Source organism: Lissotriton vulgaris, unplaced genomic scaffold (genome assembly GCF_964263255.1).
Source record: "Lissotriton vulgaris unplaced genomic scaffold, aLisVul1.2 SCAFFOLD_2094, whole genome shotgun sequence".
Lineage (NCBI taxonomy): Eukaryota > Metazoa > Chordata > Amphibia > Caudata > Salamandridae > Lissotriton > Lissotriton vulgaris.
The window spans coordinates 49,607-62,862 of NW_028249198.1; the positions used below are offsets into that span (position 1 = coordinate 49,607).

Here is a 13,256-nt window from a genome sequence, read left to right on the forward strand (position 1 = left end):
CGTAAGGAGGCCAAACAAAAGGAAATTAAATTAGCGAAGAAAAATAAGGGAGAAGGGAATATTTCAGTAATGCAAGCTGCTATGCAGTTTAAAGACAACGAAGAAGAACAGATGAGTGAGCAGTTGCACAGGCAACATAAAATGGCAATAGATAAATGCTATCCAGTTTTACCGTCTCTTCAGCAAGAGACAGCAAAAGAGCGTGAAAAAGATCCGTTAATGTCACATTTACTAAGTTCGCCACCAACCTATGCACAAAATGCCACGGCACCTCCGCAACCTTTAGTTGCGCCCCCTGTAACTGTTATGCCTGCTCTTCTACAGCACTCACCAGCTACTGTTCAGCTGGCTTCTGTCTCTCTGGTGCAGCCTCCTCAAGGCCCACCGATCACATCTACTTCTCCTAATGCTCCCTCTCTGATTTTGCCTAGCACTCCTTCTATTTCTCCTGATGCTCGTTCTACAATTGCCTCTGTTTCTGCCTTAACTGACGCTGTTTCTCCGCCAGTTCTTCCTTCACTTTCACCTTCCGTTTGGCATAAAATGGCCAGCATTGTTACTCCCGCCAACTACGTTCTTCCAGCCAAGCCCTCGCCACTGTACCTCGCATCAACAAGACCACCATGGGAGGCAGATCCTTCTCATACCTGGCTGCTAATACATGGAACTCACTCCCCACTTACCTTCGCCTTACCCAGAACCACCTAGCATTCAGAAAGCAACTTAAAACGTGGATATTTGACAAGTAATCCTCCTCCCCTCCCTAAGCGCCTTGAGACCCTCTGGGTATGTAGCGCTATATAAATTCTTTGACTTGACTTGACTTGACTAACAATCCTTCACCTTTTTTCCGTTCGCCTAAAACGACCCCTAATATGGGACGAAGACAGTTGCGAAGTCAACTGCCTGACTATCAGGAGAGAGATTCATTGAACCGTTTAGCACGTAAATGGGCTATGGATACAGTAAAATATGATGTAGAATCCGTTATGGAAGTTTTCAGTCAATGGGAAGCACCGACGCAAAGATATGTTTTTGAACAAATGTGTGTTTACCTTTGTGAGGATTTGGAAGACAATGGTCAGGAATGCAACCCGCAAGAGTTGTGTCGTGTACGGTTTAAGTTTGGGGAGGGCATGATCGTAGGTCCCGATGTCGAAAAAGCAGTCGAGATATTGCTATCATATCGGAGTAAGGGGAGTAGTTCTGGGTCATCATCTGAGCCTGGTACATCTAGTAGGAAAAAGGCACGACAATACCCCATGAGGGAAGTTCCCCCACAATGGAGAGAGGGTGACACATCTGTTGACCCCCCTATTCCGCCACACTTTCAGCGTGTATGGGTACATGTCCCATGGAAGCGGGCTGAAGTTTTAGCACTCAAGCAGACATTACCTGATCCGCGTAAAAATCCTGCAGGGTATTACAAAGAGTTGTCACAAACTGCTGGGTCATGTATAATGAATTTAGCCGATATAGATATGCTATTTGGGAATGTTGTTCCACAGCCTTTATGGAGTAAGATTCGTCATACAGATCACGATCAGGAATTAGGTGACTCATGGGCTAATATTGCTACTGCAGATGCCCGACAAGTTGGTGGTGCCAAGCCTGAGCCTTTGATAGCAGAACTCCCCGGTAAAATAGTGGATTACATGAAAACGATAATGCCTGCAATACGTGTAAATTGGGACAAGTTGTCTGCATGCAAGCAGAAGAAAGAAGAAACTCTCTCAGATTTCTTCACCAGGTTCGAAGAAACGTTTGTCGATCACAGTGGTCAGGATATGACCACCGAAGGTGGTCCGAGATTATTCGTCGATAAATTCGTGCACAATCTACTTCCAGAATTGTGTAAAAAATTAAAGGATTCAGAAAGTTCTTGGGCTGTATCATCTTCAGCACAGATATTGGCTACTGCCCAATATTACGAAAATAGAGACAAGGACGAGAAAGGCAGAGCAGAAAAGAAAACTAAGGAGTTGAAAACGAAGGTTTTGTTACAACAAGCATATCCGCCACGTGGTGTTGGTAATCAGAATAATAGTGGCCAGAATAACTATCAGAATAATTTTCAGCACCCTCAACAGTATCAGAGACACTCGCAAAGAGTCGAGTATAATCAGCCACGCGTCACTGTAGGCCCCAACCAGTGTTCGTATTGCAAGGAAGAGGGTCATTTCAAGTATAGTTGCCCCATTCTGTTACAGCGCGCAAATGGTGTTTCTAGTGTGAGAGGTCATGGTGTTCAGCAAGCGCCTAGAGGTAGAGGAAATGTCCCCCAGAACACACGTCCACTTCCACCACAAAATTCAATTAATAGGTTCGATCAACAGAACAACACATCTGACAGAACAGCTCAATACTATGTTGATGATTACTATACAGAAGATGAGAATTGGGAAACTAATGACTGCTAGGACAGCCTTAGACAAAGAGAGGGAGTTGTTTCAGTTCCAGTAGATCAGAATGGACCATACATTGAGGTGATTACATCAGGTGTGTCGGAACCTTTTCTGTTGTATACTGGTGCTACGAAGAGTTCTATTATGCACTCCAAACTCCCTGGCGCACCTTTGTCTGGCGAAATGAACGTTTCTGTAGGTTTTTCTGGCGCCCCAGTTAGAAATCCGATTTCTGACCCTTTGTCTCTTTCTGTTGGTCCTTGCGAATTCGAAGCACCCCTTATTCTGACAACAGGTTGTGGCGAGAACTTGTTAGGATTGGATTTATTGAAAAGATTGAATGCGACTTTGTACTGTTCTCCTTCAGGAGTACAACTTACTTTAGGTAAGAAAGTGGTTTCTCCCATGTACCTGTCAAGAGATAAACTTCCAGCAGAGTTGTCGTTTCTTCCCAATATCCTTTGGGCCGTTGGTCCTAATGATGTGGGTCTTTTAGAAATTCCACCATATGTTGTAACATTGAAAGCCAACGTTAAAATGCCACGAATCCCCCAATACAAAATATCGAATGAAGGTGAAAAAGCTTTGCTAGCGATCATTTACGAATTGATTGAAAAGGATGTAATTGAAGAAACATGAGGAAACGTTTGCAATAGTCCTGTTCTGCCCGTTTTAAAACAAACTGACTCTTCTCAGCCACCTGGGTACAGATTCGTGATTGACCTTAGAGAGGTGAATAAAATAGTTGTGCCACAATTCTCAGTTGTCCCCGAGATTACCACATTATTGACTATGATTCCAGCTTCTGCCTCCTGGTTTTCGGTGATTGACCTGAAGAATGCTTTCTTCAGCATCCCGATTGCTGAGGAGAGCAGGGATATTTTTCCTTCAGTTTAGGAGGTCGCAGCTTCCGTATTAAACGCGCTCCTCAGGGCTACTGTGAAAGTCCGTCAATATACAGTCAAGCTCTAAAAACACAGCTTGATATGATTGTTCTGCCAAAAGGTGCTACTCTCGTACAGTATGTGGATGATTTGCTCATTGCTGCAGACACTGAGAACATTTGTAAAAAGGCCACGCTGTCATTATTGCGTCATCTATGTGATTTACATCACAAGGTGTCACTTTCCAAGCTTCAATATTGCCGACAAGAAGTGACCTACTTAGGTCACCTCTTATCGAAGGAGGGAAGGAAACTGACCCCAGAAAGAATTCAGGCAATAGCGAAATTGAGTGTGCCAAGGACGCAGAGAGAAGTGCGTGCTTTCTTGGGCATTACATCATACTGCAGACAGTGGATTCCAAATTTCTCGTTATTAGCCAAACCTTTGGTGGCATTAACGTGTAAAATTACACCCAATCCTGTACCTTGGTCTGAAGAGTGCCAGGAAAGTTTTCTCGAATTGCGCACAGCATTATGTTCGGGTCCTGTGTTGGGTACCCCCGACTACAGTAAGCCTTTCACATTGTATGTCCACGAGAAGGAGGGCTGTGCATTGTCTGTGTTGACTCAGTTGTTTGGAGGTAGGCAGCGTTCATGTGCCTACTTTTCATCGACTTTGGATCTGGTAGCTAAAGCATTGCCAAGTTGTTTAAGAGCCACAGCAGCAGCAGCTGTTTCTATTCGACAGTCTGCTGGTCTGGTAATGAATAATACACTAGTCGTGATGGTTCCACATGCAGTAGAGACGTTGCTAAATAGAACTAAGACACAGCACTTAACTAGTGCTCGGTTGTCAAGTTACGAACTAACACTACTAGCGAGTCATGTGCACATAAAAAGGTGCAGTACTTTAAACCTAGCTACATTATTGCCAATTTCAGAAGGATCAGATGTTTCAGAACAACACAATTGTTTTCTTAGAACAGAGGAAGAGACGAAAGGGAGAGTGGATTTATCTGATACTCCTCTTGCCGAATGTGATGGTACATTATGGGTGGATGGTTCATGCTTCAAGCTCCCGAGTGGTGACACGACTGCAGCATATGCTGTCACGACATTGCATACAATTGTTGAGACTGCACGTGTGCCACATAATTCAGCTCAAGCAGCAGAATTAATCGCACTCACGAGAGCATGTGTGTTGTCTAAAGGAATGAAAGTGACTATCTACACTGATAGTCAGTATGCATTTGGAGTGGCTCACAGTTTTGGACGATTGTGGAGAGAACGTGGGTTCCTGACTTCGCATGGAGCTAAGATTCAGCATGGTCAGTTGGTGAATGAGCTTCATGAATCACTGACCTTGCCTCTGCAAATGGCGATTGTGAAATGTAGTGCTCACAGGAAGGTGACTGATGATGTTGGTCGTGGAAATGCATTTTCTGATGAGATCGCGAAAGAAACGGCAAAGAATGTAATGACCCGAATGTATGTTACAAGCCCCGCAAGATGGACTGGTGACGTTGGAATAAGTGAAGACACAATAGAGAGTGTGAAGTCCATTCAGGCTGAGGCCACAGAGAAAAAATTGAGCACGTGGAGAGAAAGTACGGGTAGAATGGATGCAAATGGGTGTTGGATTGAATTATCAGAGCATCAGAGATGGTTGTTACCCGATGCAAATGTGCTTGCGGTAGTTACAATGGCTCATGGAATGGCTCATATCAGCGTGAAAGGGATTTGCGAGTTGTTGGCTCCAGTATGGAAGAATTCAGGGATTCCCAAGTGTGCAGAGAATGTTGTCAAGAATTGCATGGTATGTTTGAAACACAACCCAGGTAGGGGAACCCCAACTCCAGCTGGTCACTTTGCACCTCCTACGTATCCGTTCGAGGTTTTGCAGCTAGATTTCTTCCACAAGGAGAGGTGCAACAATTTAAAATACGTGCTCGTTGTTGTTTGCGCTTTCTCAAGATGGGTAGAAGCCTATCCCCTAAAAGACAATACTGCCTTGTCCACAGCAAAAGCCCTTGTGAAAGAGTACTTCCTGAGGTTTGGAATGCCTAGAATGGTCTGATCTGATAATGGGAGTGAATTTGTGGGTCGTGTGATGAAGAGAGTGTGTGAAGGGCTAGGTATCAGGCAGAAGTTCCACGCTGCAAATCACCCCCAATCAGCTGGACTAGTAGAATGTTACAATGGCACGCTTAAACTTAAACTGGCCAAAATCCAAGCGAGCACAGGTCTTAAATGGCCTGACGCTCTACCCTTAGCACTCCTGTCCACTAGAATGACTGTGCATTCACGAGTGAAACTTAGTCCGTATGAGATCGTTTTTGGCCGGCCAGCCAACAAATGGGGAGTGCCTAGACCCACGAAATTTAGTGAGCTGGAACACCCTGTTTTACTCGATTATCTGTATGAATTGACGGCTAAATTGCGTGTTTTGCATCAACAGGTCCACAACACCCTGCCTCCGGTCTCTGAGACTCCGGGCCACGCCATTGACCCTGGTTCGTGGATTCTTGTCAGAAACTTTCAAAGAACGAAGAACGACCAGCCCAGGTGGACCGGGCTTCACCTCGTCCTTCTCTCTACAAGATCTGCAGTCCGGGTGGAGGGGAAGGCCAACTGGGTCCACGGGATCCATTGTAAGAAGATCCCTTTTTCTCTGCCTTTTGACCAATGGGTCCAGAAGGGTGTCACTGACCAAGAACCTGATACAGTGTCACATGCCGTCCCTTTTAATGATTTACACGTAATAGGAACTGACTCTGAACCAGAAAATGAGAACATTTCGCACAAGGCTGTTCCACCGTCCAAGCTATTGAACACTGCAGAACCTGACCTTTTGTTCCAGGATCAGACACTATCTGGAAAACAACGATACAATTTGAGACCGAGAAAAACAAACAAATAAAATGATTTCTTTTGTAAATTCGAGACCAAGATCCATGGACAAATAAACAGATATTTTTTCCCCCCAAGTACCATTTTTGACAGTGCAGCTCTCTCATTTAGGAAACTTGCTTATTTTTGTTTTTCGAACCGCCATCCGGGTTCCGCTGCTAGGGCCGCGGTTGATTAAAGTCTTTGGGGTGCAGCTGACGACGTTAGGTCGGTAGTTCTGGTTGGTCCAAGGGAGTTGCCCTAGACTGACAGAAGCATCCTTTAGCAGAGGCAACCTCCCACCGCGGGCAGCACTTTAGAGAGGATGGAGTTTCCCGATGTGGAGAGACCTGCCAAACGAACGAACTTTAAGCGCAAATTATACACAGCAATGACAAAGAAAAGTTTTATAATATTGTGCATTTGTATGTTATTCAGGATGATGATGTTTTTAATAAGTTACCTTTTATTCTCTTTTCATGTAACGTTAGCACCCACTGCATCGCCCATACCTCCTCTTACTGTTTCCTCTCATTCTTTCCACCCCCTTCCTGACCACAAATCCAATAGAAGATTAGAGTTCATTAATAACTCCTTCGTTCAGCTCTTACACCAGCACCAGCTAGTGATGAACACAACTAACTGTTGGATTTGCGGCCTTATGCCTCACACTACCGACAAAGGTATCCCTTATCTCGTTCTGCCTTTCAGTCATAATGGCTCTGTGTGGGCATACAGAACGATGTTCATATATGCACGAGAAATCCAACCCCTACGTTCAGTAAAAGACAACCCCAAAACTAGTGCCCTAGTCAAAGGGATAGTTGATATGCTTGAGGAAGTAATTTCTTATGAAAATGCTCCGGATGATGAGATATCTGCATATGTAGGTTGGAACGTGACCGGGTATGGAGCCACTGTAAGTGAGAAACAGCAAGCGAAAGGGTCATCCCCGATCTGGATTGTACCCCATCAGGGCAACCTGTGTCTGCAAGGTATTGGCAAGAATCCCAGAGCTCAGTTAGGGAAGAGTATCTGTACAGAAACTTATGTTTTTGGATCTCAGACTTCCCCTGTATTTTTGGCCGCTAAGGGTACTTATTTCATCTGCCATGATAGAGCCTATACATGGTTGCCCCTGACTTTTCGGGCTCATGTTTTGTTTCATTCCTGTTGCCTCCCACCTACACAGCAGCGGCAGACTACCACCGGACAAGGATAGTTAGAGGTGTCTTGAGTAAAGAAGACACTGCAGGTCAAGAATTTGGGGACTTTGCTAAGGGTTTTCTGCCGTTCTGGGGATCTATGGCTAACAGTAGGAACATAAGGCAACTGACAAGGGTAGTTGAGTCCACCGTGATTGAAATGGCCGGTGCCCTTAGTAACCTGACTGCTGAGCTCCAGTTGGATCGTCTTATGACCCTTCAGAACAGGGTCGCTTTGGATGTCATACTTGCAGACCGAGGTGGGGTATGTAGATTGATCCAATCTAGTTGCTGCGTTTTCATCCCGGATAATGATCCAACCGTGTACCAGGCCATCTCCAAACTACATAAGATTTCCGAATCTATACATGTGGATAAAGGAGATTGGTCGTTGATGGGTTGGTTCTGGGAACTGATATCTGCCTGGGGATGCAAAATTCTGATGGTCATTGGGATGGTCTTAGCCATTCTTTTCCTGTTCTGTCTGTGCATACAGTGTGCTCCTGCAATATGTGGCCTCTGTGTTACATCATGTGTAAGGAAGCCTGTGTCAAGAGATGAACTAAGTATTAGGATGATGTTACAGCAACATCTCAATGACTTTGGGAATATAGATCTGGACTCAGACTAACATAAGGATAGATTAATTGCCTATGTAAGGGCAAAAGGAGGGTTTGTAGTACTGAAAATCCGAACTCGTGTAACCATTCCGGACTCGAGAATAAAACTTTGTCGTATCATGACGAATTTCGTGTCAAAAGACCGAGAATGACGAGTACATTATGCACTAGCATTTTCATCGCGTTCGAGCAATGGTTTCACCTCGAAATCATTACTTGTACCTCGAACCCTTGGCTTCCATTTTGTATTTGGCAGCCATTTTGTGTGTTGCCCTTTACATAGGCCTTAATCCAGCTGAATTTGATTCCACAAGGACACGTACACCTTAATCGACTTTCCTATGACCTGTACAAGTTGGAACCATTGCCCCAGGCCAAACTCATTAGGTCAGTTCCCCTCCCAGTGGCCGAGCAAGATAGCATCAAGGCTCAACAAGCCATAAAACCATTTCAGCGTGCACACCTGCCTTATCTCGCTCACATCTGTCTCCACTCTTTTTCTTCACTTGCTTTATGATGGGGAGGTGCCCGTTTTTTTGGGGGGGGTCCAGTGATATCTGATGAAATGTTGGGCCTTGCCGAGTGATTTGTTGTGGGCAGCACGACGTGAAATATGTACATGTCATCATGACTCTATTTTTCTTTTGTAACTACTAACTGTAAATGACATACTACAAATTCGAAGAATGTTTGCCTGAAGCTGAATATTCTGTATAAAAAGAGAAGCCTGACTTTGTAAATTCGAGCAGTCTCGTGAGAATATACTCCCCTTGTGTTGTACTTCTAGGACACTTGTTACCTTGGTTGCAACCAATAAATCGATCTTTGACTTCACCTAGAAGACTCTGAGTTTCTGTGGTCTGGATCAGGAAGAACCCGAGGTCTCTGGGTGTACCCTGACATCGCTGGGTTACCGGTTCCGTGCCGGTTCTTAAAAACCCGGTACCTCAGTGCACAGGTGCAAAGATGTGTCGGGTTTCGTCATGCAGTTCTATGGTGCCTGGAGATGAAGATGCTGCAGGCGTCCAGGAGAGAAGTGTCCGGTGCGATCCAAGGGTGGATCGAAGTTGATCAGTACCTGAAAGCAGAGGGGACAGAGACTGGGTCACTAGCCAGTGACCAGGAAGCAACCAGGAAGGAACCAGGCAATGTCGGGCGCAATCAGGTCGATGTTGTGTAGCTTCTCTCTGCTGCCACGTGGTCTCTGGGGCACGGAGGATGTCCTGGAGTGAATCACGAGCTGTCCCACAAAGGCTTTCGCTGTCGGCGGTGTCGGTTTCAAGATCGGAGTCAACAAGCCTTGGCAAAGGCAACCCATGCAGGATTCAAAGATGGCTTAACACTCGGACCAGCAAGGTCTGAGCAGGGGCTCCTTTTCAGGGGAGCGAGGGCCAGTCTAAAGCAACCGAACTAGCTGTGTAAATTCTTAGGTTCGTCGGTTCTGGGACCACTACCCAACGGGAAAGCAACCGGACCAATGCATCAAGAAGGAAAATGCAAAAGGGCCCCACGCAGCACTCGTCAAGTGTGGAGGGGCGCGCTTTGGTGCAAAATCTGCTCGGGGCTGGAGCTTCTCACGCTCCAATGCACATCTTCGAGGAAGCCTTGGATGCTACACGGTCAGCGCTTTGTAGTTTTTTCAAGATGGCCGCTCCCGTGCTTCAGGTGGCTTCCACGGGTCCCAGCTCTGCATGGACTGTGGATCGGGCTGTTAGAAGTCAGGATCTCTGGCTCTTGTTGAACTCTGTCACTCGAGTTCCGGCGGGAACTGCAACAAAGCAAATGTCGAGGTGCTGGATGGTGCCTGTTTGCACAGGGTGGTCACTCCTTGACCACAAGGGAGATTCTTCAGTCTTCCACATCGAGTGGGATGTCGAAGGGTCCAGAGTTTCATTTCATAAGTTTCAGTCAGGATAATCTGATGTGCATTGGCACTGCTCCCACCTATATTCAAAATCTGGGGGCTGGATTACCTGCTAGGTCCCTCCTATGGGTGGGACCCGGAAAGGGGGTGGTTACACCCCTTTCCCTTTGTCCAGTTTGCTGCCAGGACTGGGGCTGGAGTGCCCCAGAACCGGTTTGACTGGAATCTGCCCAGGGACACCTTGTGCGCCCCAGGCAGTGTCTAGTTTCTTTCAACCGTCCCTGCTACAATCCACTATCTCCTGTCTGGGGTGGTGTGACACCTTTCTGTGACAGGAGATCTTTTGATCAAGCCTCCTCTGCCGAGTTTCGGTCAGCAGCAGGAGGCCAGACTCGTGTCTGTGGCAGCAGCATCCATTTTGTGATGCTGGGGCTCTGGTTAGGATTAACCGCATTTGCAGTAAGTAACATGTCTTCCCCTCCTAGAGGGGTGGGATGCTGCCCCCGTCGTCAGAACTGGTGAGGGGGTAGTATTCCACGTTGTATGACACCAAACATGACATGTTGTGATAAAGCCAAACCGGAGTTGCAATAACCATAAGGATTATAATGCACTTTAGAGTATATGGTATGGCAATATCATAGAACAGCTATACGGAAATGGTTCCGAAAGCTGCAGACAGGCTCAGCTCATGCTAGAGCACCATCTCACATAAAACCAAGCACTCTGCCTCCAGGATTGTTAAGGCCTGCCAAAGGAGTGACTTATAGGTATATATGTGTCCAGATATAGGTTTTGATATAGGTGTACTATATCTAAGCAAGGGGTGATTACACCACCTTGCCCCAGATGAGGGATTAGCCAGTTGTGTCGATTTAAGTACCAGCCAGGGGTGGCAAAAGATATGCTGCAGCCCCTGGTAGGCCTTGGATGCACCTATGCCCTGGGCACCTATAGTGCACTGTACAGGGTCTGATAAGGTGTCCAGTACCAATTTAGTTCTGCACCTAGGGTGCATGGAGTCCATTTTAAGAGAGAGCAGATAGCCTGGGGCCCTGATTAGCCGGATCCCGGGCCAACTAAGTCAAAAACCAGCTAAAAACTAGGCAAAAAATCTGGGGTAACCATAGTCAGGTATCCACCTTCCTACACTCGTTGTTAATTGGGAACGGCCATGCTCCTGCTCCACCTCTGAAGCTTTGCGGGGGTGGCCCAGAGTACATTCACCAGAGCTCCTCGCAACAAGGGATCCGCTTCCACGCAACGAGCGCAGGACATGAGCGGACTCGCCAGGGCCAAGTTCGGGTCTAGGGGGGGCCCGTTCATGCCAGTCAGAGTCCGGTAGAGGCTAGGCTGGGCCCCCCACTCTTCTATCTGATTTTTCCTGAGGACTCCTACTTCGACGTGTTGGGTGAGTTTGCTTGCTCTCCTTACTGTGGATTAGCCACTGATTGCAGCAGTCTTCAGGGCTGGGGTCATGGCATACTTTCCCTCTTTACTGCATCTTGGTAACAAAGTGGACTTATCCTAAGCCCGCACTGCGCGCTACTATAGCGGGCTTATAGTTGCAACAGCCTTTGCCAAGCACAAGGAGAAGCAGGACTGTACTAGGCTACTTTTCACTGCCAGCTTTTCCCATCAACTTATCACCTTGTCTGAACAGTCCATATGTCATAGCTGATTGATAGGAGACTGTCTCTTTGCCTTTGGCTGGAGCCACGAATGCCACCTCATTCCCTCCATTAACATTGGGTTTCTGAGAACTTGAGACTTTGATAGCAACGTCCACACCTAAGCGATCACCTTGCTTTTATTACTTGTCTTGATTTTATTTATTTATTTTTTAAATGTGACTTTCTCTAGCAAATTGTGGGTTGATTTGTTGTTCTTCGTTTGCTATTTGAGGTCTGATCACCCTTTATGTTTTGGGAGGGTTTATCTTAAATATTACATTAGGCCATATTCCAAACACGATAGACCCATGACACACAATACCTACAATATGTAAGCGAAGCTAGTACCACCCCATAATCTCAAAAGTCAAGTTGTAGAGTAACTTTACTACCCCTTTCTAAGCTTCCCTCTGTGTTTATCCACACATCATGAAAGAGGGATTTGGATACTAACCACATATGTGTGTGGTAGTTGCTGCTGTTAGATTCCTGTAGGTACTTATTGAACATTGATGTGATATACTTCCCATTCACACCACTGTAGATACCATTGATATCCCAATTATTAATTATATTACAAATTATACTGAAAAACACTATGGGGAAAAGAAAACCAGGCTCCGTCTGAAAGCGAGCAGAAGTAAGCTGACTCGTAAGACTACAACCAAAACTGTGTCCTGGATCGTATCGATGACCTAATAGTGGAATGCCGGGAAATCCTGGCTCTGACACCTGCACGGCTACTATGGCCAACCCAGAACTTTCTGAAGGGCCCTCTCTACCCATAGTCCCACTCCTAAACCTGCACAACATATTCCCACAATGTTGACTAAAACGAGGAGTAGTGAAGTAGTGTGGCTCACCGGTTAGAGGCGGCAGACCCGAGAGCAGAGGACGGCCCGGGACCAGGGTTCGATTCCCGGCGCGGCAGGTTTCTGGACCAGGGTCAGCGGACTCGATAATTCTCTCGCCTCGGTGCCCACTCTGATCAGTGATCACACTCGGCAACTCTGGGCATTAGCTTGCCTCATCTTCACTAACGGCCCCACCAGACTGCCGGGGATGCCTGGTCTCACCCTGGAGATACCCATTAAGGGACCATCTCTCAGGGAAGCCAGGAAGGGTTTCGCAGCGGTCGAAGCGCCTTGGGACCCTACGGGTATGTAGTGCGCTATATAAATGCCTATACATACATACATACATACAGTAGAAAAATGTTGCCTCCCCGACAACCACTGCTACATATTCTATAGAAAGCACTGGTATTTTGGAGGTAGTTTCACTTCCACTTCCCATTGCAGATGCAGAAAAATCCCTGATCAATACTGACATTGACACTTCCACCAACATTGTCTTATCAAACAGGTTTCTACCGCTCCAAGATCAGTCCAGCTCCAAACAAGGGGAAGTACAGCAGCTAGAGACGGATCCTTCCTTGACAAGAGTGACTACAGAACCTTTAGAGGAAGATTCAAGGGTGCAGTGGTCTGGGAGCGTTCCTGTGGAGACAACCTGGCAGAGCGAGGATACAGCCAGGATTTATCCCAGGGCAGAAATAACCACTATTTTTAGCACTTAATGCTCAAGTTAAACTTTTGATATATAGAGGCTGTTCTGATGGACGCTGCCCAGCGCAAACAAGGGACCTACACAGGAGCAGTCTCACACTTTGACTAGAATAATCCCTTTAATGTCCATTTACACGTTTCCCCTGACA

General features: G+C 46.4%; 1 pseudogene; it reads left to right on the top strand.

The window, feature by feature from the left end:
- The first annotated feature begins 6,502 nt into the window (after nucleotides 1–6,502).
- Nucleotides 6,503–8,013, top strand: LOC147663675 (endogenous retrovirus group PABLB member 1 Env polyprotein-like; annotated as a pseudogene).
- Nucleotides 8,014–13,256: the final 5,243 nt, after the last annotated feature.